This window comes from Columba livia, chromosome 4, assembly GCF_036013475.1.
Source record: "Columba livia isolate bColLiv1 breed racing homer chromosome 4, bColLiv1.pat.W.v2, whole genome shotgun sequence".
Lineage (NCBI taxonomy): Eukaryota > Metazoa > Chordata > Aves > Columbiformes > Columbidae > Columba > Columba livia.
The window spans coordinates 57,158,954-57,186,917 of NC_088605.1; the positions used below are offsets into that span (position 1 = coordinate 57,158,954).

The 27,964-nt window shown below is 37.8% G+C and overlaps 1 protein-coding gene across 4 annotated transcripts in view; it reads left to right on the plus strand.

Annotated features, from left to right (window-relative positions):
* TTC29 (tetratricopeptide repeat domain 29) overlaps positions 1-27,964 on the plus strand; it is a 290,318-nt gene that overhangs the window by 127,681 nt on the left and 134,673 nt on the right. Inside the window, exon 1 of one of the 4 annotated variants that reach the window (XM_065061916.1) lies at positions 26,082-26,323. The exons of 2 other annotated variants lie outside the window; for them this stretch is intronic. The gene's annotated coding sequence lies outside the window, so the exon portion shown is untranslated. Of the gene's footprint in view, positions 1-26,081; positions 26,324-27,964 lie in introns of those variants that run through there. One more of the 4 variants, XM_065061913.1, reaches the window with a different exon arrangement.

A 27,964-nucleotide genomic window follows, 5' to 3' on the forward strand; every position in this document is an offset into this window, starting at 1 on the left:
TGCTTGTACAACTGTGCTGTCAAAATACCTTCTTAGATGGAGTTCCTTAAAAAAGAATAAAAGAGAAAATTTTTTTCCTTTTTTTTTTTGAGCTCCAGAGAACTTTTTCTCATTACAGCACTGAACATCCTGCTATTCTGCACTTTCAATTACAACTAAAGCTGACCCATCTTTGCTAACACTATAGATTCTGTAAATTGTAATAATTAGGAAATGGAACTAGTTGTAGAGTGCTAGAAACATACTGATCAAAAGCCCTTTCTTACACCTAAACCTACCCTACATCGTTATGTAAAATGAATATATAACTTTGTTTATTTCTCCAGCAGTGCTGATGCCTTCACCAAGAGCTGATCACAGGAAGGGAAAGCTACTGTATATTGTTCTGTCAACCAGTTCTCAGTGGCAGCTAAAATTCTGGGCAACAGCTGAAATCTATTCTACTTGTGGTGGTTTCTACATGAGTCACACTTTCCCAGAAGTCAGTATTACAGTTTCACTCTTTTCATTTGCATCCTGGCCATAATGAAAAGAGTTTTTTAGAGCATTGAGAGATGTGACAAATAATGAACCCACTACTCAAGACATCTAGACTGGAAGGAAAACTATTGTTAATCACAAGGGAAAAGAATGATTTTTCCAATACTGTGGGCCTATCCATGTTACAGTTCCTAACATCTTTAACAAAATGTAGCCATAAACCACTGAATAGTGGTGATAGCAATAATCCCTCCAAAATGGTTTGTTACCAGCAGTTAGTGACCAGTTTCTTAGTTAATGGCCTGAGGGGAAAGGCTTTAAAAAAGCTGTATTCACTGTTTCCTCTCAGGCAATTTAACTGGCTGCATTAAACTGTATTTTCATTTGGCTTCCTCACATTTGTACTCTGATAAAATTCTAGTCAGGGATGGGAATGAGGTGGTGGCAGAGTATGTAATGACTGTACTTTGTAACAGAAACATTAAAAAAAAAATTATTCCGTGTCTTACTACTCCGACTGACGTTAGGATTTGGTAATGATAGTAATAATAAATATTAAAGTCTTTAAATATAATGTAAAAAGTAATTATCAACTTTATCTGAAGAAAGGCAAAAGATCCTTCAGCTTTATGGTATGATACAATGCCCTTGAAACAACCAGGGAATACAAGAAAAAACATTATGCGCTTTCATGCAAAATCAAAATGCTAATCTGAAATGCTCATTTATTTTCATAAACCAAGTAAAAATAGTACCTTATTTGGAAGAGTATCACATGCTGGCATGATACATGGTAATATTAAAAAGTTAATAAAACATGAGGACAGGAGGGCATATAAAACAATTAATATACAGTTTTCATTTGTATTTTACTGAGTTAATACATTGTTTCATAAAGTGCTTCCACCTATGTCATTGATGCACAGGCTTATGCAAGTGGGATTTTTTGTTTAAATATACATGCTTTACCCATACTTTATAAAAAACATTTTTAGTAGATGAAAATATTGTACAGTACGGTACTCTATCAAAAGGTAAAGTAAGAATATTTTTTGACTATTTTTGTTGTGTAACAAGCTGCCAGTCAGTCAACCACCTAAACAGCACTACGCTGATCCCTCTGCCTGCCTCCACAAGTCACTGGGTTTAAATGGTATCTCTTTGTTTATCGCCTGCATGGATAAAAAGATTCATTAATCAGAAACTTTTTCCCAAGTATGGCAATAAAGTCAAAGGAATGATTGGCATTACACAGAACACTCTGTAACATACACACAGGAATATATGCTCTCATTAAGCAGAGCATATTAAAAAAGCCCAAACCAAAATAATCTACATCTTTACTCACACTATATAGGAGAAAGGAATGATAGTGAGAAGAGCCATGCATGATGTGTGGGGAAGTGGGGGTGACTGAAGAGAATTTGAGGTTTCTGCAGTCCCAGCCTGAACAGAAGGAATCAGTTCTAGGGAACTCTGACAATCTGCTTTATAGCTTTGGTGAAAGGTTGTAGATGGCCCAATCCTGAGTCAAGTTACTTTTGTGCAGGAGACTGATGTCAGGGTTTGCTGGGGCAGAATTATTCAGTCTCTGCACAGCCTGCATGAGACACTCAAGCAGTTGGTACCACTACCCAGCTGCATTCTATGCATCAAGACTTAGTGAAACTGGCTTTTCCATTAACTTTGCTTTTCTTAAGGTGCTAATGCCACACTTCTCTTGGTGTTTTGCCTCTCTACCACCCACCGAAGGTAAAATCATATACCCAATGATTTTGCATCTACTGTAACTACCATATGCAGTAGACTATCATTTTACAGAACTAGTGGTGTTTTATAGCTGCATTCTGATGCTGAGGTGGGCTGTTCATTCTAACTGTATCATCTAAGTACAAAGTCAGCTGAATTATGGTGAGCAGAACGAACTGCATCACACACAAAGATCTGGAACTAAATAGATGTGGTGGTGGTTGGAAGCACAGAATTCACGCAGTTACATTGGCCGTAGGTTGTCTTAATAAATAGTTGTAATAAGCAGCATTAAAAATGACTGAAATTGAACAATTAGGGAGCAACACTGGAATTTTAATACAGGTAGGTGGAAATGTGAAGGGGACAAAGAAAACTAACAAAAGTGGAGAGAAGGGCTTGTGCTTTGAGAGCAAAGTTTTTCATGGGAAGCAAAGGCTGAATATCCTTGAAAAAGGCCTTAATCAAGAAAGACACTTTTTTTAAAAAAAATGGGATTTTATATCACATTCACAAGTTACAACTAAAACAAACTTAAACATTTTTCTTTAGTAAGAGTAACTGCACTTTTTTTTTCCTCTGTGTGTTATGTATGCATTTGAAAACCTTTGGTTTTTGTGGTTTTCCCAGCCTTCTTAATCCTCAGAATATCAAATGTTAATTCCGGTTTTGCTGGAGGACATCTTTGTGGATGTACCTCCTGTACCTTAATTGAACTGATAAGAGAGAAGGGACTGAACATTTAATAATACATTCTTCCTTCAAAAAATTAATGAAACAAGAGTATGAATCATTAATGGAATTACTTCATGTTAAACTATCCAGAGAAGGTGCTAAACATGAAGGGCCTTGTCATTCAGGTGACTGTATAGGGTAAGCATTCTGTTTGGATAGGAGGGGATTGGAGGAAATCTGGGCTCCACATTGTTTCATCTCTAATCCCTACAACAGGCTGAGCTGTTACACCCATTTGTCTGAGGCCAGGCAAGATTTCAAAACATCAAACTCAAGGATAGTTCCTTCGAGCTGAGGGACTTCTCAGATTGAAAGCTGAGCATAGGAAGGCAAAGAGAGTGGACTAAAAGCAAGAGAAAGACATGAGAGATAAGGTATTGTATTGGCAACAGAACTGGCTCAGTGGTGTATGATTTGCTTATTTTGAATGCAGAGTTACTTAAGTGCAATTTCTAACACCTCTGTTCAAAATAAAACAATTTGTGTTAGTTATGAATAGAAGGACACCCAGAAGCTGTGGCATTTCTCTTTCAGCTGTAGAAATCTTAATAGTTGTAAAATCCTGGTTCTGCTATGACTTTGGATGCAGCGATATTTGTTTCACGCTAGGCTGACAATTTCTGTCAATTTTACCATAAAAGCCATTTGACCTAGGAAAAGTCCCTGTCTCTGATAGTCTCTGTAGAAAGAGCTGGACTGGCAATACTGCCCTGATTTCTAGACAATTTTCTTTCACTGATGATAGAGCAACAGCTGATGACTGAGGCGGGAATTCCAAGAGATTGTAACTGGTGGATTTTGTGTTTAAGAGTGTTGTGGCAATTTACAGAGATATACAAAGGGTCAGGTACAAAAATAAACATTTTCAAGTTACTTTTTTAAAGTATTTTGCCATAAGGATGACTGTATTACCTATATTACAGGCAGTTGTTTGCTCAGGAAGACTGGCAGAGAGGTGCCCTGCTGGTGCCAGGGAAGTGATTCTTTGCTTGCTTGGTTTGTTCCTTACATTCTCCAAAAAAACGCTCAACTTGTTTCACTTCCCAATGTTTTATTTAAATCTCAGTGAGATGATGGAGCATGGGAAAAGAACTCCCTATTTCGTGGCTGATCCTCCTTTCAAATCTCCAGGCTCAAACAGAATTGCATAGTATTATGTGACCCTCTGCACTGCCTGCTCTGTCAAAGCTTTGGCTGCCAAAGTGGTCAGTGATGAAGTGATCTCTACCATGATTTCTGCAATACTAGCAATGGTGTGAGAAATACAGCTCTTCCATTAAAAAACAAACAAAGAAAAGAAAAACAGAGATACACAACAACTTTATTTTGTTTAAAATCTTTTTCTACTTTGCTCCTCATGCTAATACATTTGTGACAAATATTATTTTTCCAGATGACACTTGTACAGTAGGTCTATAGGAAATGTCAGCCAGAGAAAAAAAACTCCTGCATTAATGTGCATTCTGAAAGCCTTCTCATTATTTCTTATGCCAACTAGGAGCTTACTAAATAAAAAAATAGAATGCAAATAATAAAATAATGCAATTAAGCTTATATAAATTTGGGGAGCTCCAGAAATAGCCGAGAAAATTGCACACAATATTTATGTATGTATCATTCCCCTAAGAAAGACGGGGTACTGATTTTATGCACACTTTATATTCTTATCACTCAAATCATGAAAAAGAAAACACATTTAGGTGATACTGTGCTATGGAACAACATACAGAGATGAGTACAATGGAATCTGTCAGAGGTCATCTTTATGGATCCTTTCTAAATAGATTTCTGTATGAGAACTGCAGTAGGGCCAAAAAGGAAAATTTCAGAAATATCCCCAAATTTATGAGATTTTTTTTTAAGTGAATGAGGATGGTTTCTTAATGTTTTTATCAGATTATATCTAATGTTTGCAAGAAATTATTTCCCAAATTTTTGTTCCGAAAAAGACAATGAACAATCATTCCTTGACCAGTCTCTTCATACTAGTGATATTTATACAGGCCTCCAGCTTGTCTTCTTTTAGTCAACTCTTTCTAGTTTATATAAGCCTTCCTCTTCCAGAAACTCTTCTGTACACTCAGTTGTCTAGATGATTATGTGCAGATCCAAGGACGGCCTTCCAGGTGGAATGCCACAGGGACCAGGAGGGCTATATACATAGTATTAGTTCCCCAGAAAATAATGAATGCCCAGAATGTCTGCCCAGTCAGTCCTGCTCTTAGGAACATAAACCTATGAAGTTTCATATATGTGTTGGTCCAGAAACTAAAACACAGTATGACACATTATGGAGTCCCTGTGCAATTTTCTTTAGCGAGTCAAATTACTATAATCTATTAAAGAGATTTCTCTGCAGATGTTATTTTAATGACAGAGGTTCAGAATGTTTCTGATACGCAAATCAAAAAAGGGTTTAGGGCAAAAAGAAACATTCTTTTAACTGTCTTAAAAACAATCTAATTTAAGCTTAGAGCAAAGAACAGAATCAGAGAAACTCAGTTTAAAAGATTACACTCAGCCACTCAAGGAACAAAAAGATGTGACCTGGATGGCCAGTGAGAGATAGAAGTCCTTCTAGTTTGGAAACTAGAAGAAAATAATTGAACACCAGCTATGGACAGAACATTATTAAGAAAGATAGCGTAAATAATTTCAAATAAATTAGAATGTGCCTGATGTTTATAAATATGTAAAGGGTAAGTGTCACGAGGATGGAGCCAGGCTCTTCTCGGTGACAACCAATGATAGAACAAGGGACATTGGGTACAAACTGGAACACAAGAGGTTCCATTTAAATATGAGAAGAAACTTCTTCACAGTGAAGGTGACAGAGCACTGGAACAGGCTGCCCAGGGAGGTTGCGGAGTCTCCTTCTCTGGAGACATTCAAAACCAGAGTGGACACATTCCTGTGCGACCTCAACTAGACGTTCCTGCTCCGGCAGGGGGATTGGACTGGATGATCTTTCGAGGTCCCTTCTAATCCCTGACATTCCGTGATTCTGTGAACGTGGCTAAGTGGCATTTATCTATATACTGGAGGCTGCCATATCCTGAAGTGGAATTCAGCTTCATATGAATGGCTATAGGTACTAAGGAAAATCCCCTTTTCTTCTATTATAATTTTATAATTTTTAGATAATTCAAAGAGGTTCAGAGGCTACAGTAGGGAACAATCATGTAATAAGACACAATTTTCTCTGCCTTCCAAAAGGTCCTTCTTTATCTTATGCATCCTCCTCACATTTGCTTGTCAGATCTTACTTGTAGCATTCTAACATTTCTTTTAATGAAGTCTGATTATATTTTCAACCCATTTCTTTACATCCTGTTGCTCTTCATCATCTTAAGAGTATTTTTATTCTAGCCTAACATTAAGGACTTTAGAGAGGGCATTTTAGAAGCTGTATTAAACTGTAATTTGTTTCTTCTTGTTATTTTGTTAACATGCTGAATGCTGGAAATTACAGGTATTTATAAAATGAAATATTTTTCTTCAAAACATACAAATGTGCAATACTAGGAATGAAAACTCCTCATGCACCAAATCATGAGCAACACGCCCAGATCTTTTTAGACAGCTCAGAAAAGTATTTAAAATGTCAATGTTCTTCAAAGGCTACACAAGTCTGACACAAAGTGATCCCTGCTGGGAAGAACAACAAAAGTGCTGGTTGTAATTGTGAGGGGTACCTTTGCTCATAAAAAAAAGGAAAGCAGAAGACACTGCAAGTTCCTGCCATGGAGTTAGCAAAGGTCCAAGTGGGAGTGATGCACAGCCAGATCAGTTCCTCAGCCCCAGAGCCATGTCAGTCTCCAATAGCAGTGCCCTGGGAGTTACTTTGCTCTCAAGGGGCTGACTGCATGCTTTGTGCTTTCAGCAGCATCACTAGCAAAAAGCATTCTTGGAGCTGAGTTTGGTTTTCTGTTAGTGAAAATGATTTCTGAAACCAAGAAACTATAGTCAGACGGGAGCTATAATGCTGAAAAGATTAAAAACTTGTTTGGGGCTGTAAACTGAGCAAACACAGTATGGAAGTTAAAGAGAAAACATTATAGAAACTATACTTTTAGACGTTAAATATTTGATGGAGTGCATGTCTTAGCATAGAGGAAATTTAACATACTTTTTCATTAAGTTTTATTTTAATTTGTCTGTGTATATTTGGGGTTAAATTAAAAAGCTAACTCAAATTTGAAAAATATAACTTGCCCCTCTTTCAGTGTTATCATATATGATATATCCCCCCTCCCCTCATTTTTTTCTTTTTATCTGCTCCACCTGTTGACAAAATCTCAATTACTTTCAATGTAATGGTTTTTCTAGTGTCTCTCAAATGTGACCTTGATCACCCCTTCTGTTAAGTCTTCAGAACAGTCTTCTCATAGACAGCCATGCTTTTCCAGAATAATACTAAACAGCTTGAGAATTTATTCAGTCTTCAGTTCTAACTACATCTTTTTCTGCCCCCTCTGATCAATCTGTCTTGAGTGCCGCTTTACCCCGGTGTATTGTTTTCTTTCCTGCCCATATTTCTGAACAAATCTATTTAGATAGTCTGTTTCATCAATTTTAACATCAAACTCTTTCATTACCTGCTTTACCTTAAATAAAAAAAAAAAATCCTGGAATCCCATAACATCCTAACTTCAGAGCAGCTGTCTACCTAGTAAAATAAAGATATAACTTCATTACCATGTGCCAGCATCCCTGGCTAGCTAAACCCAGCTGGCACAGGACACAATAGCCCACAAGGAAGGGTGCAGCACCAGCTTTGCAAGGCAGGAGTCCACAGGACCCTTGGAAACTCTGTACTTCGGTTGTGGAAAGCCAGCACAGCCCCTGATCTGACCACATAAAACTGAGGAGCTACTCTTTCATGAGGGCCTTATTCAGTATTCTAGTCTGAAAACTTATTTCTTCCTAATTATGTTAAATATGTGCACTGTCTCCGCCACTGTGGACCCACCCGCTATCCTGAAACAAAAGCAGGAGTTGTGAGTATGGTCAAATACTTTGTTAATAATGATTTTTATCTCCAAATACCACATTGTAGTATCATAATTTTTTACTAAAGCATTTTCTGCAGTGTTTATGTAGTATCACTTGTTTATCCTTAACAGCATAACAAAACAGCTGCCAAATCAGGCAGAAACAGATGTTTCTGTTTGTGATAGCATGTCTCTCATGTATAAAAGAGCATATGACATCTCGATGCAATATTATGACACAATTTTCCCCCTCTGAGTATTTCCTTCTCACACTTCCGCTTCCTAGTGGTTTTTACTCTGAACCAGATATATGAAGTCTCTAGCCCTTTTCAAAACTGGGTAGAGTTCCATGGTTGAATACCAAGCTATTTTTTAAAATTTGCTATTTCTTGCTACCTAAATAAAAATGCTTATTCCCTTTTAAAATTATATTAAAATCCAGTACACAGTATGGTGATGAGCTGCTAGACTTATTGTGTGCATGTAAAAACACATATGTATTTATATATGCTAATCCATTTAGAACACCCTTTATTTAGGAAATACATCATTAATTACGGTGTCAATAACTACAAAACAACTAAAAAGCAATGCACTATGAACCATTCTGAAAGTAAAAATATTGTGTTTCCTACAAATATTCTTTAACGGGCATAGATTCTGCAACATCTGTTTTCCTGATTTTATTTATTTAGGGACTAAATCTGAAAATCTCATTAATTTCATTTGTTTTTATTTCCATCACATGATAAAATAAGTGAAAAGAGGTCATAAGCCGTGTTCTCGGCTGGCAAAAGATGGCATAGCTAAAAGAGGAATGTTTTATGCTAGTTAGGAATCTACCCCCATGTTTCTGAACATTGGTCATTTGCTCTTTTAAAATGTATTTTTAATTTAAAGAGTATGAGCTAATGAACTGTGGTATATATACACAGAAAACTCTGAGGCATGCTGCCTGTTATTACAGGAATGAACATCAGATTAACACCTGATGTTAACTGTTGCTAAGATAATCAATGTTCCCTCTAGATAAAAGAAATGCAAAAGATTTCCTGTCTGCACCTCAGAATGGAGCCAAATCCAATTCCTAAGTCACCTTCAGCTCAGGCAATCCCATCTCTGGCAGGAATAAACAGGCCACCTCTGCATGTGCTAACCTGACAGGTCGCCCCTCATGCTCTGGCAGCTAACACCATGCTAAGGCATGAGATTTGTAGGGCTTGCTTTGACTTATCTTTATCCCCAGCAAAACAGGCTTGAACAACTGGGCTGAGCAGCCACTGCTTTGCAGCTGCAAGTCCGGCTACTGGGTTTGAGTGTTTGCTGGAATGTTCTTTATCAATGTCATAATTGTAAATTTTATGCTTAATTGCTCTATCCGCCATAACTGATCATATTCTATGGCAAATAACCTATTACAAACATACAGTGGTATGAAGTTTGTTACAAAAATATTTGTCACACCAAAATCTTACATGGGGATTCTTAAACAGAAGTGCTCCCTTCTCCTTTAATTCTACTTGCTTTGCTGGAATGTTCTCCTCTGAATTTCTTCTTCCATCACCAGTCACTCCTTTATCTCAGCTCTTGCAGTGCTGTGTAGAAAAGGTCATCTCCAAGCAACACTACTTTGTGGCCTTCTCTCTACCTAGTACTGGATGTCTCTCCTCATCTCAGCTGGGTGCAACTGTGCTAGTTTCTCGTCTTTCTGAAGTGGCTTAGGAAGAGCACTCTCCTCCATTGCAGACTCTGCTTCTTTCCTCCATTTTTATTTAGTAAAGCATGAAGCATAAACATCAGCAGCTTCTTCTAACACAGCACAATTTCCCTGGTACCCAAAGATATAAATCAAAGCCACCAATATTAATGTTTTTTGCAGATGAAATTATATGCTAAAAGGATACTTTATGTTCTCCTCCCTTAAGATAAATGCCAGATAAAATCGTTACTGTGTTTCAATGGTGCCTGATCGAAGATCTTGTTAACACCCGGAATAGATAGAGCAATAAGAAGATACTTCCTTCATCAGCGTATTCCCACCTCATATCTCAAACCTACTGAAACTAGCTGAGAATGAACAGTCTGTCTATACGTTAAATCTGCCCTAGACATTTCACCTTCTCTTCAAAACTGCCAGGTGCTGTACTTGACAACACTGATATTGGTCCACTGAATAGTGTTGTATTTACCTGCATTTTCACTCTTTCTTTTTTTTTCTCTCTCAGAAAATGCAGGGCCTGACAGTGTTTTTCCTCTTTTTTTTTTTTTTTCCAATAAGTTTATTCAACAGTTTCCTAATAACTGACCTTCTTTCACTAGCATTAGTTATGCCTTCTTTTCTTCACATTCTAACTACTATCGTTAAACCTTTCATCCTCCTCCACACTTCCTGATCTCTCTTCACTAACCACTTCTATTTCTTTGAATTATCTTTTTCATGTTAGAAGTTTATGCTCTCTCTCCTCCCCTTTCAATCTTTATCTCAATGTCAATCTTTATTTCAATCTTTATCTTCTTCTGAAAAGTCATTCTCAGTTTCAACCTACTTCCCTCTACAAAGGATTTCTAATCAGTTTGCTAATCCATGAAGTTATATTTCTTTCTTCTTTCTGGAGATTATTCTTCATTGTTCAGTTCTGCTTACTGTTTGTCTGCATTATGCCCAGCTTGCTCTGAGCCCCCCAGCTAGGCGTCTGTGGCAGCTGTTAGTTGTTTAAGGCAAACCTATGTATATATGTTGTCATGATATCCAACTAGCAATAAGAAACCTAACTCTTGTTTGCAGCCACACATAAAACATCTTAATGTTTTCTAAAGTTTAAGTCTAACAGGCATAAAGCAGCCAGGAGCCAGGGTTCTAGTTGTGCGGTTGCAGCAGCATGCTCAGGGAGAGCTAGAGCTCTGTTTTACATGGCTGTGGATGTATCTTTACGTGTTGTGACTCAGCTGGGGATGAAAAACAACTAGGAGATGCTAAGGACTCACACTTGCCACATCTTTTGGTCTGCACCACCATAAGTTTCAAGTCAGCTCAAACCATTGATGAAAGTATAAAAATTAGCACAAGTACCTATGCAGTTGGTTACAGCAGGTCTTGTGTTTGAATTCCCTTCTTGCTTAAAAAGTTCCTTTGCTATATTTAATTACAACGCTGTGAAGTGGCTTAGCATGAACTGACAGCATCAGATGTAGAGGCAAATTGTGACGTATGCCAGAGCAGGAGAGGTGAAACCATCTGCCCATAAAGGCATACTGTGAGTCTGCCCGTTCTTCTGGTCAGACTGGAGCTCTGCAGGATATATTATAGCAACAGCTCCCGCACCTTACGCAGCCCAGCCTGGACATTTTCTTCCTACTAAGAATTCTAGCAGGATCCCGCCTGTATAATTAAAGAGCAATATAACCACTTGATTTTTAATTTATTGGCCATGTCTATATATTTTTGTTGCTGGTTTGGTTTTTTTGTTGTTGTTATGGTGTTGGGGTGTTTTTAATATTAAATCAGGTGAGTCAGTTTTATAGTTTGTGTTATTATAATACAGATTGTTTCAAAAAGATGGACCCAATTTGAAGTCACTGTATCTTTGAGATTGGGTCCATCTTTCTGAAATACCATGTACAATAAAATTCTAGTCAAAATAATCAAGAATGTACAAACAAGGTGAAGACACTGTATGATAGAAGAAAGAGCCCTCTACCTCAGTGAATAATTCATTTGTGAACCATGGAGGTGATAAAAATCTGAGAACAATAAATAAATATAATCACCACCACAAAGCTTAAGAGTACTGAGTGGGAAGCGACTCACTTGAGCTCAAAGACAGTGGAAACAGTTTGGTTCTAGCTGCCCTGCTGAAAATGCCAAGACTGTTATCTACCATGTTAATATAATGAAAGCTGTGATCACGACCTCTTCAACCTCAGGTGAAGAGAAAATAATACAGCAGAAAAGTAGCTGTCAATTGTTTCTAAAACTGCTGAAGAAAACAAGCAGAACATGTTGCTAATCCAAGCTGATGACAAGAGTGTGGAAAATTAAGAGACCTTTACACCAAAAACATCTTCAGTGGCTGGAGGCGGAGAATGTGGGAAATTTACTGTGGGCTGTAATAATTGCTGTCTGCCCTGGGAAATGGCATCAAGGCCAGAGCAGTCATGGCTCCATGCAAGCACATCCCCTAATTATTGAAAAACCTGTGTGGAGTCTCAATGTTAATCAGTCTCTCAGAGACTTCAGCTTTATGTGGTTAGTGCAGATTTATGGCATTTTTCTTTTCTTGTTATTAAAACTGATATTTCACAAGGAAGAAACTATCTCCAGACAACTGTTAAAATGCAAAGTTTCAGTCATAAAAGAGAACTGCAGGATTATTCTGAGACTATTCCACGGAGAACCCAAACAAGAAGGGTAAGGAACAAAACATCAAAGACACAAGGAAAAACGGAAGAAGATGAGACTTTAAAATATTAACTAAAGACGCAACAGTTGGCCTACAGATTCAAAAGGTTATAGTGTAATTAATTAAGTGCTTGTTACAATTAGGGAAATAAACAGTGCATATACTAATGCAACGTTAATAATACATAACTATAAGAAAGTAAAACAAATTGAGAGGTTTGCATGGCAACATTAGCAGAGTTATTTGCATTATTGTATCAATGATGTCGCTAGAAAACAAACACACACAACTTCAAAATTCTATTACATGGCCACAGTTTGCTTCCTTTTACTAGTGCTGCAGGAATAGCACAATGTAAAATTTCTGATTATATTTTCGTCCTTAATGCTGATGCAGTTTTGAAATATTATACACAATGGTTCTTTGCCAAATAATATATTTAATCAACGTTTCAGATTTTCTACCAGCTGTAACTGCAAATTTCTGGCAAACCAAGTGAAAAAAGTTGTATGTCTCAAGATCTTCTCTCTTACATATTACATCAACCCCTACCTTCCAGAGGTAGCTGCCACTTCATAAATAGTAGAACCCTGGGAATGTTCACAGAAATGAAACCATAAAAATTGCAAACTTGTATGTCACTGACAGGATTTGAGAAGGGTTTGGCGGGGAGATAGGTGTGTTAGTCACACATCATTTAGTTGTTAGTTGTCATCATTTTGAAAAATATGAAATAACAGATCTAATCTTACAGGTTTTAATTTACTAGTGATGGCTCACTGCTCTTCAGTGGCCTAAATTAACATCAAAATAATCTTTCTGGAAAGACACGCATAAATACTGCATAAGAATTGACCGTAGATTGTATTTATAACCCAGCAACGACACATTTACTCCGTATAGAAAAAGGCTGTTCAAGATATCCAATTATCTATATGGCAATAGGAAGTTCAAAAGCTGTAACTGGAATAAGCAGTGGGAATGCCTGAATCAGAGCACAAGACTGGAATCAAAAAAGGATATGCAAACTGACACCTGACATCAGCTCTTTATTCTGCTTATGATGTTAATGCTTAAAAAGAAAATAAGTACTAAAATACCATGCATATATGTGCAGGAAAGATGCAGAATGATTGAAAGTAAAAAAAAAAATTGTATGGAAAAGCAAGCAGTGTGCTCTCATCAGCACGCAAAGTTCTTAGATATGAAGACCCCCTAGGACACTCTCTTGGACTAACTTACAGTCCATAACCCTAACTATGATGGTATGATAACTTAAATCCTATCACGTGCACTCAGAAGTGAATCATAGCTGCAGCTTTTACTACCCAATTTACTCTGAAGATGCAAACTATCAAGTACAACAATCACGAAACATTAGTTGAGTGCTTTATATTCTATACAGATTATGATGAAGTCCAGCTCACAACCAGAATACATATTTCTTATTTTGGATTTGAGCTTGAACAAAAATCAATTAATCCTGGGAGGAAACACATGCAGTTGGGTCAGTATTTTATTCCCAGAATGAAATTCTAAAGATCTGTCCCCATATGAAGTAATTTGGCTGATACCAACACAACTAATACTGCAACAATTGCTTTAATAGCAAATAAAAGTAAGAGGGGAAGCACAGAAAGCTGTGCATGCTAGTGTGTTTGTCCGCCAGGCAAAAGTAATTAGATTGAAGATTACCAACTACAGATTATAATTCAAATGTCTGTAAAAGAAATAAAACACTCTGTAATACTCTACGTGGTGTTTTACATATAGCAGTTTAGAGCTACATATTCTTACCTATATAGATTTCTATTTCTCAGTATTAGCTACCACTCTGTGCCTTATTACCAAGATGCATCTCCAGAAAAAACTGAGGGTTTCTCACCCTTTTGTAATAATATCATGCTGAATTACAACTGTTTGCAGATTATATATAACATATATAAACATAGACATGAAAGTCTACGTTTTCACAGTTGTTTATCTACCTGCATAATTGTAACTGTGCACTTGAATTCTTACATGTTCACTTTTTAGCACATTAATTTTAAACCATGAAAAACTGAGGCTTGCTGGATGAAATAGGAAGTGTCACCTTTATAAAATACAGTATTCTACAGTAATTACTGCAATCGCTATTTTTACTTATGCTGTCTTAAATCATTGCTACATAAATTCTGTAGTAATATTAAAAAAAAAAAAAAAAAAAAGGTGGAAAAATTCTTGATTTTACAGGTAAATGTAATATGCATCCCCAAAACTGTTTTATGCACAGGAAAATTAACAACAGGTAGTCAATTCAACTTTCAAATCATACATACAAATATCAACTATATATACCCTCTGCTTCAACTATGCAAACATACAAAAGTTTACCCTATGACACATTTTAATCAATTAGTGAAAATACAGCTGCCGGTATCAAAAATATCAACAGAAAGTGAACTTTTCTAAATACTTAGTTCACTGCTTTTCTAATCTGCCACTTACTAGTCTTACAATAATGAGAGATTATTCCACCTTTTAAAATACATACAAGATTTTAGGATAAAAAACTAACTGAACAGAATCTTAAAAAGTTGAAATAAAAATTGTTCCATTAAATAATCAGTGGCTACATAAGAATTTACATGTGATTTTCATTTTATTTCATTATTTAATGAATTTTGCTTCATTTTACTTTATAAGCAAACCAATTTTATCTTGATATCCTGCTTTTGCCACTACCTGTACTACATACCTGTCAATGGTGTCTTGGTGTGTTTTCATGTACATAAATAAGTTATCTGAGATGGATGTGCCTTGACTAAATCTTTCCTGGGAAGAACAAAATAGATAACTCTTATTTAACCTCCACATGGAAATGACTGTGCCATAAGCAGTACGATCTGCTTTTCTGGGCATGCCTGGCTGTGTACTCAGTTCTCAGCATTTCTGGGTGTCCCTGCAGCCCTGCTTGCCTATTCCCTGTCTGTACAGATACAGAATTTTGTCCCTCTTCAAGAGATGATGTAAACATGCTGAGAAAAATCTAAGATAAAGATGGCAAAAACAAGGGACCGCTCTCACAGGAAGGTCTATTTTGCTATGAGTTCAAGGGAGAATGAAGAATTAGCTGTAAATGAAAGAAACATGAGTACTTGAAGGAAAACACTAGATGCAAGCAAGGAGAATGACTAGCTTGTTAGAAATGTCTGTTTGAAAACCAGCCACGTAACTATCTGTGTCACACATTTTTGTCCAGCTCTGTTTATTGTTAAAATTAAAAGCAAGTGTAGGATCTCTGCAGTGCCTGTATTTCATACACTTCAGTCATCCCATTTCTCTGCTGTGGTACTTAAAGAACCTATGCCAAGTAATTTGCAGCTGAGAAAAGAAATACTCGTTTCCTGAAGGCTCTTGGGGAACTTGTCTTTGTAATGAGTCCTGGTTGGACAGCAGGGACCCAGCTTGCAGAGGAGTGTGCAAGACAGAGAAACTGCACAGTAGGGCTGTGAGCAGAGACCAAAAGGCAATGCCTGCACTCTGCTCAGGTTGAAAAGAGTAAGGATTCGTTCTGAGGCCTTAGTGAGAGTTCAGATGCCAAGTTTACAGGGGACAAGAAGATAGCTATTAAAATTACAAAGTTAGGTCATTAAAGAATTAGAATGTAGATGATTATAAACGCACATTATGCAAGATTCTTAGCCCTGACCTTTTAAAGATGTTACAGTAGAAAAGGCTGGTTCTCCAAAGCTCATAAGGAGGAATTTGTTGATTTCCAAACTTGTTACTCAATACCACCATCGCAAGCCAATTCTACCATTTTTCTTTGGTTAGCCTTGGTTTAACAATGCAGTCAGCTGCTGCCAGTTCCAAAAATGCACCCAAACCCTTTTCCCCATCAGACTGAGCAGCTCTAGCTAGTTCTTCTCATTCTGTCCCAAGCAACAAGACACTTCATTCTTCGGGATGTCATCCTCTGGCTTTACTAGTTATTGACCAGTTACTTCAATGAGGCACAGGCACATCCTGGCTGAATCCTCTATTCTGGGTTTTGGAAACCAGAAATTCCTCTCAAAGAATCCAAGATCAAAGGCAGCTGTGTACATTACAGTGTATCATCCAGCAGGAGACAATGTTGAATTTCATTATGCATGTTAGCTTCTAATCTTTCTTGCCGTAAACTCGAAGTATTATCTTGAAAACTGCCTTAATCTATCTCCCAGATGAGCCATATTACTAAACTACAATTTCAGTGCAGCTTGTTTCTAGACCGAAATATTATGTACTTAGCTGAAACTGTTTAAATAACATTTTTCAAAGTAATTATCATTAATCACCCTCTAATAGCATATATTACTATCTGACAACATTTAAGACATATCTAAAGACTGATGTTGTTATGACATAATAAAATGTTATAAAGGTTTTGAATTCACAGTTGAATTCCAAGAAAAGGAGCCATTAGCATCATCCTCTCTTCTTTCTGGGGCTGAGAGATTTAAAATTCAGAAGGCCTGTGTATTTGTGGAAAAATGATGGCCAGGATAGAGCAAGGTAGACAATATGCCTGATTTCTCTGAGTCTGAGGAAACTGTGGTGTAAAAATGCTAGACACATGTGTACTACAGTTACAATACAGAAGAATCAATGCCAAGAACATCCATTTTCAATAAACAGCATGCTCCGCCAAAACCTAATTCATAAGAAACTGTATGATACAAACTTCTGTTTCACATTTAGAAAAGAATTTGACTCAATGGTTTTGGCCATGTGGCCACCACAAGACAAAGGCATTTACGTCAAAGCCTACTGCAACTGCACATAGATCCAAGATCAGCTATTACCACAGCAATATGTCTTTTTCAGGATTCATGGTCCTAAACTGTCATTGCCAGCAGCTGCCTTCAATTTCACTCTCCAAAAGATGTTACTTTGACTAGATAAGCAAGAAGAAAAAGGGCAAAGCTTAACTGGATCCATATTAACTCAAGTTACTCCTGCAAATTGAGGGACAATATATGTCACCTCCACCACCACTTTCTTTTGAAGCAGATCCATAAAGACTGAGTGAAGCTGTTCTAGGGACACAGGGACAGTGGCTTATGCTGGCGAACTGCTGCTTCCCTGTTCTGGGCATCTTGCAACTAGTTAAAAATCGTCCTCGTCTTTGCATGGTAGTGAAGAAAATCAGGCAAATGTTACTGATTCCAGTAGCGTATCATTCCAACAGAAGCTCTGTGCTTCACTGAATTCTCTGGCTTCAGCAGTTTAGCTGTTATTTTTATATTATCTGGTAACTTAGATACAGTTATTGTGGGTTCTTCAGCCTGTGTTAGATGTTCTCTATCCTCCCCAGAGTTTTGTATCCTGTTTTATACTTCTTCTCTTGTTTTATCAGTTGTCACCTATTGCGCCTCAGTATTTTATTCTCAGGTGCTTCAATTATATATGAATGTGATGTGCTTCACAGCAGCACGTTTTCATTTGCCAGCTAACGATCTTTGTACATGAATGAAGTAACCTACATTTAATTTCACAGGCAGTTGTGCAAATCTACTGTATTTCAGCTTTTGGGTTTTGTTTTTTTTCTTGTGTGTGTTTTGTTTTGTTTTCTGCTTTTGTTTGATAATTGATTTCTAGCTGGTTTTCCTCCACTTTACAAATCTAAAATAATATTTAAAAAAATATATACATAGGAAAGCAGTCCCAGAGCCTATCCCTAAACCTAAAGGGAAACTTTGAGATATTAGAGGGCCTACCTGACCTAAGAAGTTTAGCCCTCATACTGGTTGCTTTGGTGGAGTTCATGTACTTAAGCTCAGGAATTTCTTAAAAATATATCTATTATAAGAAATAGTAGCCTGTGGGGTTTTAAAATCTTAGCAGTAGTAGTAGCAGTTGCAACGCTTTAGTAGTACTCCACAAGACTGATATTCAGAAGTGTTTTCATCCCACAATTAAGTAGATGTTGTCTTTCTAGTACTCCTAAAAATAAGACAGTTTTAAAATAGAGAGGCAAGATCCCTGCTCTGAGAGTACTGCCTACACAGATAAAATCCAGGTAAAGAAGAAGACAGGCGTGTGGACTGGCATTGATTTTCAGAAAATATTTGCAATTTCTGATACACATAAATGCGTTTCATAGTTCTGTATTTTTTTTCTACATAAATAGAAGTACACTGAAGGAAAAATCAAGTACACCACACATCATGCTTCCTTATATACTACCACAGGATAGTGAAATAGCATTCGGTATCAAACACTTCTGAGTGTGAGCTGTAAGTCTTAAAATCATATGAAATAAGAATCGGTGCACTGCGTTATCAAAACCATCTTTCTTTTTGTCAGGTAGTTTTGCTTTCTTCACCTACTCGTCAGATATGTTTGCCTCAGTCTATGTTATTCAGAAAATGTAGTGGGTAGATGACATATGCTGAAGAAAAATGACCTGCCCACAAAGCTTATGACTGACCATGAGTATTTTAAGGGTGTTCCCACTTCTCAAGATTACTTCACAGAGCAGATAATGATCTGTTCAAGCCCATGGAAAGTATGGGGCCTTTTAAGGAAAATTGGATGTTAAGACTCATAGAGCATTTTGTTAAGCAGTCATCTTGTTGCTTGAATCTTAATTTCATACTCACACATGCATTTAATTTGCCAGTGTTCAGAAAAATGTATAAAAGAATAAGCATGTATTCTTGTAGGAAAGAAAAAAATTCTCAGTACTAGAATCGAAAACAGCTGTATAGGGACAAAAATTATTCAAACAGAAACCCTCAATATATAGCAGTATAACATTGTGTTTGTTTTGATCTTTGCCTTTCTGAATCCCGTGACCACCTAATGTACCTTTTAGACTATTTTGAAATAATTTTAAAAGTAAGTAATTCGGTAGGACTTTTAAAATCAATTGTTAATCCATTATTTGAGTGGCAGTCCCACTAATCGGGAAAGGAACATGAACAAGTGGTAAGTAAATACAAATCAAAATGCATCAAGAAACAAATGTTCAAAAAAAACCCAGCAATGCACTAGGGGATTTTCTGACTTCAAATCTGTGCAAATACAGATTGAGCTTAAGATGTGTGGTTATTGGTTAAACAATTTTTAATCAAATCTAAAGACCTATGTGCTCTTAAATGGATAATTTATGTGCAATGTTATTGTCTCTCAAGGTTTAATTAGATGTTTGCCTTGTGGCTAATCAGCTACAATTAATAATGAAGCCTATATTTATGTCACTGATAGGAAATGTTAAAATAGCCTCCACTAGAATTTCAGTATCACTTTTGTGGCTGGTTGATAACAGCAATGTAATGTACCAGAAATTTCCATAAAATAATTTGGTAAGGACACTAAGACAAAATTACATTACTATAATGCAATGGTTTTAATCACAGTGCATAATTTTAAGTTCAGTTTGGAGGTGTGAACCTAGAAGTACTTAATGTGGAAGCGTATTCTCTATAAAGTGCTTTTCAACCCCGAAGTTTCCGAAGTTCAATTTAAACATCTACTATACCTAAAAAGAGCAACACTTCTTAGCCTTATGGATACAAAAGAGTTTGCCCATGGGAACAAAAACATCCATTAATCCCCAGACCTACTGCACCCAAAGGATTTGATCTATCTCTGGCTTCATACACTAAATGTTTTAGGACTACATAACAACACAACATTTGGCCTTTCCATGCCTCTTTCACTCCTGCTACTTTAAGTTATAAACCTCAGTGAGTGAGTATTTAAAATGTAGGGAAGTCTCTGCTGAGTACTCCCACATGAAATACAATATATAAACCACAGGCCAACAGAGAATGGGCCAAAGTCAATGCTGGCTGTCACTGACAGCGTTCCAGAAGTCAGCTAGAAAGAGAACTTCAGATGCCCTGACCTCAAAAGACATCTGTTTTATGCAGTTGACATTGTTATTTCTCATTTACACCGCAGTAGAACACAAAGGTCTCAGGGCTTGGCCCCATCATGAAATGTAGTTACTTGTCTGTGTCAGTGTTTGAAATGAGAGGCAATCAACAGGTGTGAACAGAACTAGAAAACAATTATGGAAGAAGAGTTTAATAGCTATTAAGAATAAACAATCTTCAAAGACCAAGTGCCAGGCTTTAGAGTTCCAACTTACTGGGGGAAAAAAATTATACTTCAGTGCAAATTAATATTAGCACTTTTTGAGAGCAATCTTTCTGATTATCTCAAATGACTTTTTCACCACTTTAAGCAAAATCTATCAGAAGAAGAAGGGAACTGTACAGGATAATTCTATTGTCATCACTTAAGTCATTCATTTTGATCGCACTTCCTTTGATTTAGTTAAATTCTTGTTCAGCCACAAGTCATACCACATACAGAATGAAAATCACTCAGAGGAATCTGGAAGGCTGTAAATACTACTGTTTTAAATTAGTATAAAGGAAGACATTTAATTAATGTACAGTAAGGATATTCACTGTATATTTTGTCTCAGAAAATGAAAACTTGTTTAAGAATAACTTACTTATCTTGGTGTTGTAAAGACATCTTTATCTGTAAGTCACTGTTCTTTTACATAGGTTTCCATGGATTACAGAATCAAGACTATACAAACTTATGTATTAGAGCTATTTTGCTCAGTTCTCCATGAAACAAAGCTTGTCCCAACATACACCAGAATAAACAGACAAATGACACACTGAATACACAAAACACAGTAAAATTTTCTAAATGTGATTACAGTGTTTGTTTCTATCAGTTACTACTATCAGTTCCCCGCATAAAACATTTTTTTAAATGCTCTATACAATAAATGATCTTAACCTAATTCTGATTACTATTTTCCATTCAATCATGAAGGAGACCTTCAAATTCACTTGCCTGAGGCACTGAGAAGCTCCAGGTCTTTGACGCTCATGAAAGAAAGATAACAATCACTCTTCTGGGGAGAGAGATCTTATTATATGTACCCTGTGGGGTTTTTTTATCCTTTATCAAACTGTACCTTTGTGGGCCTTTAATTTCTTAATGGGTTGTTTATCTTTTCCCCCATAATTCATGATGATAAGCTACATGTCATATGGATATTGCTATAGTGATGAAAAAGTTGTAGTGATGGGCCAAGTCAGTGATGTAGTTTGATTAACTTTTTATATAAATCTTTCTAGACAGCTTTCAAAAGCAGGCAAAACAAATAAGCTGATAATGTACAAATGTTTCAGCAGATGAAAATATATCCAATGCATACCTATAAATCTGTAAGTACTAATAGGTGAAATAAGTAAACATTACCACAAAAACAGGAGGAGATATTAATGGGATAAATTTCGGTTTGTTAAAGAGAGGGCGTGGGAAAGGGAGCAGAAGCAAACATATGAAGTGTATGCTGGGACAGTTTTCTCTGTAATGCATGTAAAATATAGGACCTACAGTGGCATGATATAAAAGATTTAACAGCATGAGTTTTGGAAAGCAGTATTACTTGCAAGTCTATCATGCATAAGGTGATCACAAGCAAATGCTAATAAAACCTTTGTACAATGGTACCTCTTTGTTTATCCTGTATGTGTCTCTCAGGTGAAAGAAACACTCATTTAGACACCTTTGAAATGTGTTAGGTTACCCTGAATCCAATTATCATTTGTTACAGCCATAAAATCGAAGTACAGTATCTCTGAACCTTCCAGACTGCAAATGAATGTTTCTACCCTCTTTTTAACACCACAAAACTCAAATTTCTACGTATGCAGAACAATAAGACCTGAAGGGGATAATTTTTTTGCCCTTTCAAATATTTGGCTCTTTCCTGAGCCTATTGTGCCAGCAATGGAACTTGACAGTGACTTAGTATATTGAATCATGATACGTAAATATAACGAATATCATGCTAGAGATCCTTATGGTAATTTTTACATTGAAAGTTTGTTTGATCTTCCTCAGCACTGCTGTCTCCATCTCATCACTCAAACAGAAAACTAGAAGCGGAGATACATGATGTAGAGGCATTGCTGAAGCTGGTTAAACAAGACGCAAGTGCTGCATTAGAAAACTAGTAGAAGTCTTTAGTCAGTGAAATATTATTCAGATCTAAATGTGTATTTGCCATAAAGAAAAAATCAGAGTATTTCACTTTGCATGAAAAACAACTGTAGTGCCACAGTCAGCTTTTGGTTAAAGTTCATGCCAAACCAGCACCTACCACAGTGTGCCATCCAAGGTCTCAGTTGCAGAATCTTCTCATTGGAGGAGGAAGTTTGACTAAAGAAAACCTGGCAACTTTAGAGATTATTTCTATTCCATCAGCCTGTCATGTCTCCACACCTGCAGCCACCGCAACCAGCATTAGCTTTTGTACATCTGTGTACATTTATTTCTGCCCAGTAGCATCATCACTGTTGCCCCGCTTCAGTGCCTTGGTTTAGTATTTTTGACACTTCAACCTTTTCTCCTCATTTGTTTTTTTCATATTTTTCTCCATGATCACTTTAGTTTTCACCAAGTCTTTCTCTCTTTTCCCTCTTCTAGAGCGGAGGAGTCAGGACACTTCAATTCTTTTTCTTTTTCTGCAGTGGAGAGATTAACAGATAATAGGAAAACCAAAATTATCAGGGACCAAAGATGAACAGTTGGGCAGAAGTAAAAAAAAAACTTGAATAATATTGTGCTGCCTCCAGTACTTTAATTTAAAGCTGAGGGATAATTTGAAGATGAGGAATGCCTTAGGAAATTAAAAAAAACTACAAGAATCATTACACTGTCTTTTATCAACTGTAGTGCCATTTACTTTACAAATATATATATATATATATATATATAGAGAGAGAGAGAGAGAGAGGGAGAGAGGGAGAGAGGGATATAATTAAAGTAATAGTGCACAGATCCTTGACTAGTTTTATGAGCAGTATTCAAGAGTCTCCAGATACGTTCTGGTAAGTTTTTGGCATTGCTGCATTTAAGCCCAGACAGTATATTAGCAATTACATTTTCACGCAACCATTAAAGCTGCACAAACACATTTCCTAAGGGTATCAGTTGCTCAGAATGATCAATATATTGCACGTTTTGCCTCTCCAGATTACATTTTTGTATACGCCAACACGTGAACATCAAGTTTTACTCAAAAAAAAAAAAAATTCACACAAACAGTTTTTACAAAGTTGATCTGCTATAAAATATTACCCTTCCTTGGACATTATCATTGCTTACAGGATTGGAAGAAGACCTACCCCAAGGATAGGAACAAAGCATTAGCAATTGAAATTTTCTTTTTTTCCATGAACAGACACTTTTTCCCCTTCAGGACTTGCAGGCCAGACATTTCTGGGCCATTTATATTGGTGCTACAACACAGCATTGTAACAGGAATTGGTTTCATCCTTAACCACAGAAAGGCCACTGCCTCTTCATATTACTATATAGATGTAGACTGCCTTTTGTTCTTTGTTAAAGAGTGTCCTGTCTAAGTTACATAATGTTTGGCATCCCGGATCCTCTAAACACATCTCTATTAAAAAAAATCTTAGTGCTATTTCAAGTCAAATGATTTATATATGCTTAACATGGAAGATGTAGCCATAGTGTAAAATGGTAGCTTATGAAATACTTGAGATATCATTGCAGAATATTACCAGTAGTTTGAAATCTGCTGGTTTATCTTTTCAGTTTTTATAAGTTTTCTTTGTATGTTTATGTATAGGATACAAATAACTGTATCATTGAAGTGTTTCATCCAAAAAGCCATATGATAAGTCAAATGCTTTACTGAAGTCTAACTAAATTGCACGAATATGCGAACCTGCAGCCCCATTAAGAAAACAAAGTCTGTTTGCCAGGCTCTATTTTTCTGCCAGGATATATATATATTTAGCAGAAGCCCAGGTTAACTGGAATTATCTGCCTTCTTTTAAATTCTGAGTTAACTGAGTTTTATATTGCTTGTTCTGTACTTTGCCTGTGGCCAGTGCCACATTGACAAACGCCTGTTACCCCATTTATTACTTAAAAGTATTAGAACAATACTAGCTTATGCCACTTTATGTAAATGTCTTGGTGTTCCAAGACCTTCTGCATATGAAAATTGATAGCACATAAAACTTTTTGACACGTTCATTCAAAACTCTCTGATGCCACCTTTCTATTAGTAACTGAAGTTGAACTGTCCTCCTACATTATCATTGGATATAGAAAACAAATCTTCAGAACCATACAACATAAGTATATCAGCTGCCATCTTCCCAAATGCACACAAGAAATATGTAGATGTTTTAACATTCCAAGTTTGTCACTAATTATGGTTAAAGCTGACATCTTCATCCCTTAATAGGGTGTGCTCACTATTCAGATAATTTTTTACATCCTATACTTGAAAACAATTTTATTTTTCCTCATTTTAACTCTGTTGACCATATGTATATTTCCCTTACAACCTTTTACCTCCCACAGTACATTTTTTCCATGATTCCTATCTTCCAGTGTACATGTATGATACCACATCCCTTCTTCTGTTTCATGGATGTTTTACTTGTAAACCACCATGGCTTTTCAGCAAATGTATTCCTTAGTTGTGGGATTATGGCTTTGGGGGTACCTGGGCTAACATACTTAAATGGTTCCAATTATTATTCTCCCATTTCAGATGAAATTCTTTCTCTCAACAGATTTACCTTACAGTAGCTTTCACCTTTACAAAATTAGCCCTTTCAAGGCAGTAAGAATATATATATTATTGCTTTGGACTTAATTCTGTTTGCACATAACAAATGTGATCAAATCATTATCAGTTAATTTTTAATTCCATGATCAGTTCCTTTTCATCTATCAAGATAAGGTCTAGTATAGAATTCCCCTGTGTTGGGTGCAACACTCTGAGTTGGGAAATTGACATCGAAAATATTTTGAAATTCCAAGTACATTTTAGCACTGGCAGCAGGAGAACTCCAGCATACGTCACTCCATTTGAAATTCACCTCAGTACAGCAGTGTTTTCCCTGTATGTTGTAGATGGGTAATGCATAGGTCATGCTGTTCTCTAGTGTGATTTGATATCAGCTAAGTACCCTGTCAACTTCTGACTTAGCTGCTAGAACATTGACCCATAAACATTCAAGATCATTTGCTTCCAATCGCCATCAGCTCAGAAACAGATAATGCCATTTTTCAAGTGCTTTGTGTCCACTTGATCCTTCCAAAATAGATTATAACAATTGATTTTGACATTCCAGTTTTCCAACCAGTTTTAGCAATAAAAACTAGGTCAAATCTGTGGCCTCCTCTGCTGGTGTCAAGTTTCCAACAGGAGAAGAGAGGCTACTGAAAAATCTCTGGTCCTGAAGAACGTTGGAGAAGATCCTGAAAGAAAAAAAGCCTGCTCACTGCAAGCGTTCATCTGTCACCTGAGTGCCCAGCAGCCTTCCTTTTAGCATCAATATGACATTGCCATCGATTCTTTGCTTGCCAACTTCAGAAAGTCACTTAGCTCTGAGAGACATTCCCGTTTGCGCTCCAAGCAAGCACGCAAAGACCTGCTGAGCACCTCCAGCTCACTTCTCACACCCGCCGCCTTTGCTTTAAACCCGGCTTGGCGGCTCCCCTGGCCCGCAGGCCTGTGCCAGGAGGTAAGCGCTGGGCTTGCTCCTCAGAGCTGCCTCACCCCGGGACGGCCTCGGGCGGGCGGCGGGGCCTGGCGCGGCCGGGCTGGGGGCAGCCGGCGGGCCGTCCCTTAGCGGCGCCCGCCCCCGTCGCCATGGCGAGGCCGCGGGCGTCCCGCGGAGCCGCCCGGCTGCAGGCGGCGGCACCGTGGCCGAGGCGGGCCGGGGAGCGCGGGGTCGGTGCCGGCGCACGGGGGCAGAAGGGGCCGCCACCGGCTGCCCCCTCAGCGCTGACCGGCACCGGCACCCGCCGCTAGCGGCCCCGGGGAGCAACGGAGCAGTAAAGGCCAGTGCGGCGGGGCCGCCGGGGAGAGCTCGTCCAGCAACCAGGAACTGCAGCTAGCTGGTGGGTGGTGGTGGTGGTGCGTTTGGGGCTTTGTTTTCGTTTGTCTGGTTTGTTTGGGGGTTGGTTTGTTTGCTGTTTTGTGGGTTTTTGTTTGGTTGGTTTCTAAGGGGCTTAGACAGTAGCAGGACCAACAGCTGAGGGTATGTAGCATATTGGGTGGTTCACAGGTGAGGGAAACAGCTGCCTGTGCTCGCCACAGCCACAGGGCGGGCGCTTGAGCGCTGCCAAACCAAGCACTGGCTGGGGCTGTGAACTCCTCCAGGTTATGTGCAACATATTACATCTGTAATACTGGCTATAGACTTTAAAAATGTATTGTGTTTTTCAATCGGTCACAACAGCACTTTCAGCACAACAAAGTGGTGTGTCTGTAAGTCTGTCTGACATCCTTTTATTTTATGAGGTGCAAGGCAGCAGCATGTGTGTCTGCAAAGGTGTGTGGATGTAGCCATGCTTGCTTCCTACACTGCTTCCCTTCCTGGGAAGCAGCCTCTGGTGAGAAGGAAATGTGCAGGAAGAGCTAGGTGGCAGCCAACATGTTTCCTAAAACATGCTGGGGAAGGCCGTTACAATCAATTTGCATTTTACCTTTAGCTTCAGCTCTGTTGGGGCGACTCCAGCCTGCGGGGAGGTTCCCCTGATCACGTGATTAAATGTAGCGCTTCGGTGGAAACGAACTGCGCTGTCTTGGCTTTTGCTGAGTTCTGTGGATGTTTGATTAAGTAAATGAGACTGTGGCTTGGGACTTGCAATAATGGCGCAAAATGTAAAGGGGTGAGCAATCTCTAACCGACCAGCAAAGAAAGTTATGTGAATGTAATAGTAAATATTTCAGAATAATATGTTTGCTTGTACCTCTGTCACGTGCCTCTGTGGTTGTAATTTACCTGTGAAGATTAGTTACCTTGGAAATGAGGGAAAACGCCATCCATTTCACTGAAAGCAACTTCACACCTCTAAAAGAAAAATGAAATTGATGTTATTATGGTGTAGGTTTTTCAATGTGGTTTGTTTGTTTTGGTTTGTTGTTGTTGGTGGTTTTGTTTGTTTGTCTGTTTGTTTGTTGTTGTTGGTTGGGGTTTTTTGTTGGTTGTCGTTGTTTTTCCCCAAGCTTTGAGTTTGAAATAGGAGTCAGGGCAACAGTTTTAATCCTTGTGAAGCGGTAATGGACTCAAAAAAATGTCTGCATATTTCTCATGTTATTGTGAGACCCGTGTGCGTGCCAGCCTAGCTTATCACATACTTGATTTCTGTGGGGTGGGAAGCTGGAGCATGGGCCCAGCAAAGAGCTATTGGATGCTCCAGTCAGGTCCCATGTGGGAGCAACCTGGAGCCTCAGACCTGTGCCACGTCAGAGACCTTCCCAGCAAGAGCTTTTTATGGTTGCCGTAGCTCTACCAGGGCTTTCAGGGCTTCCTTTCAGTTGCTTTCCTCTGCCTTTTTTGCCCCATGGCTACTGATGGTCAGCTCTCCTGTATTGCCAGATTCAACAGCTGCCTTTAAGACATGGTCTGTTTGCTTCTCCTCACCTAATGCTTCAAAACTAAGAGGCTTGTCGAAAGCTTTTGATCTTCTCTGAGTTTCAGTATTGTTGTTCCAAAGTTTAATTACTATTACTCACTGAATAGCATTTTCCTAAAA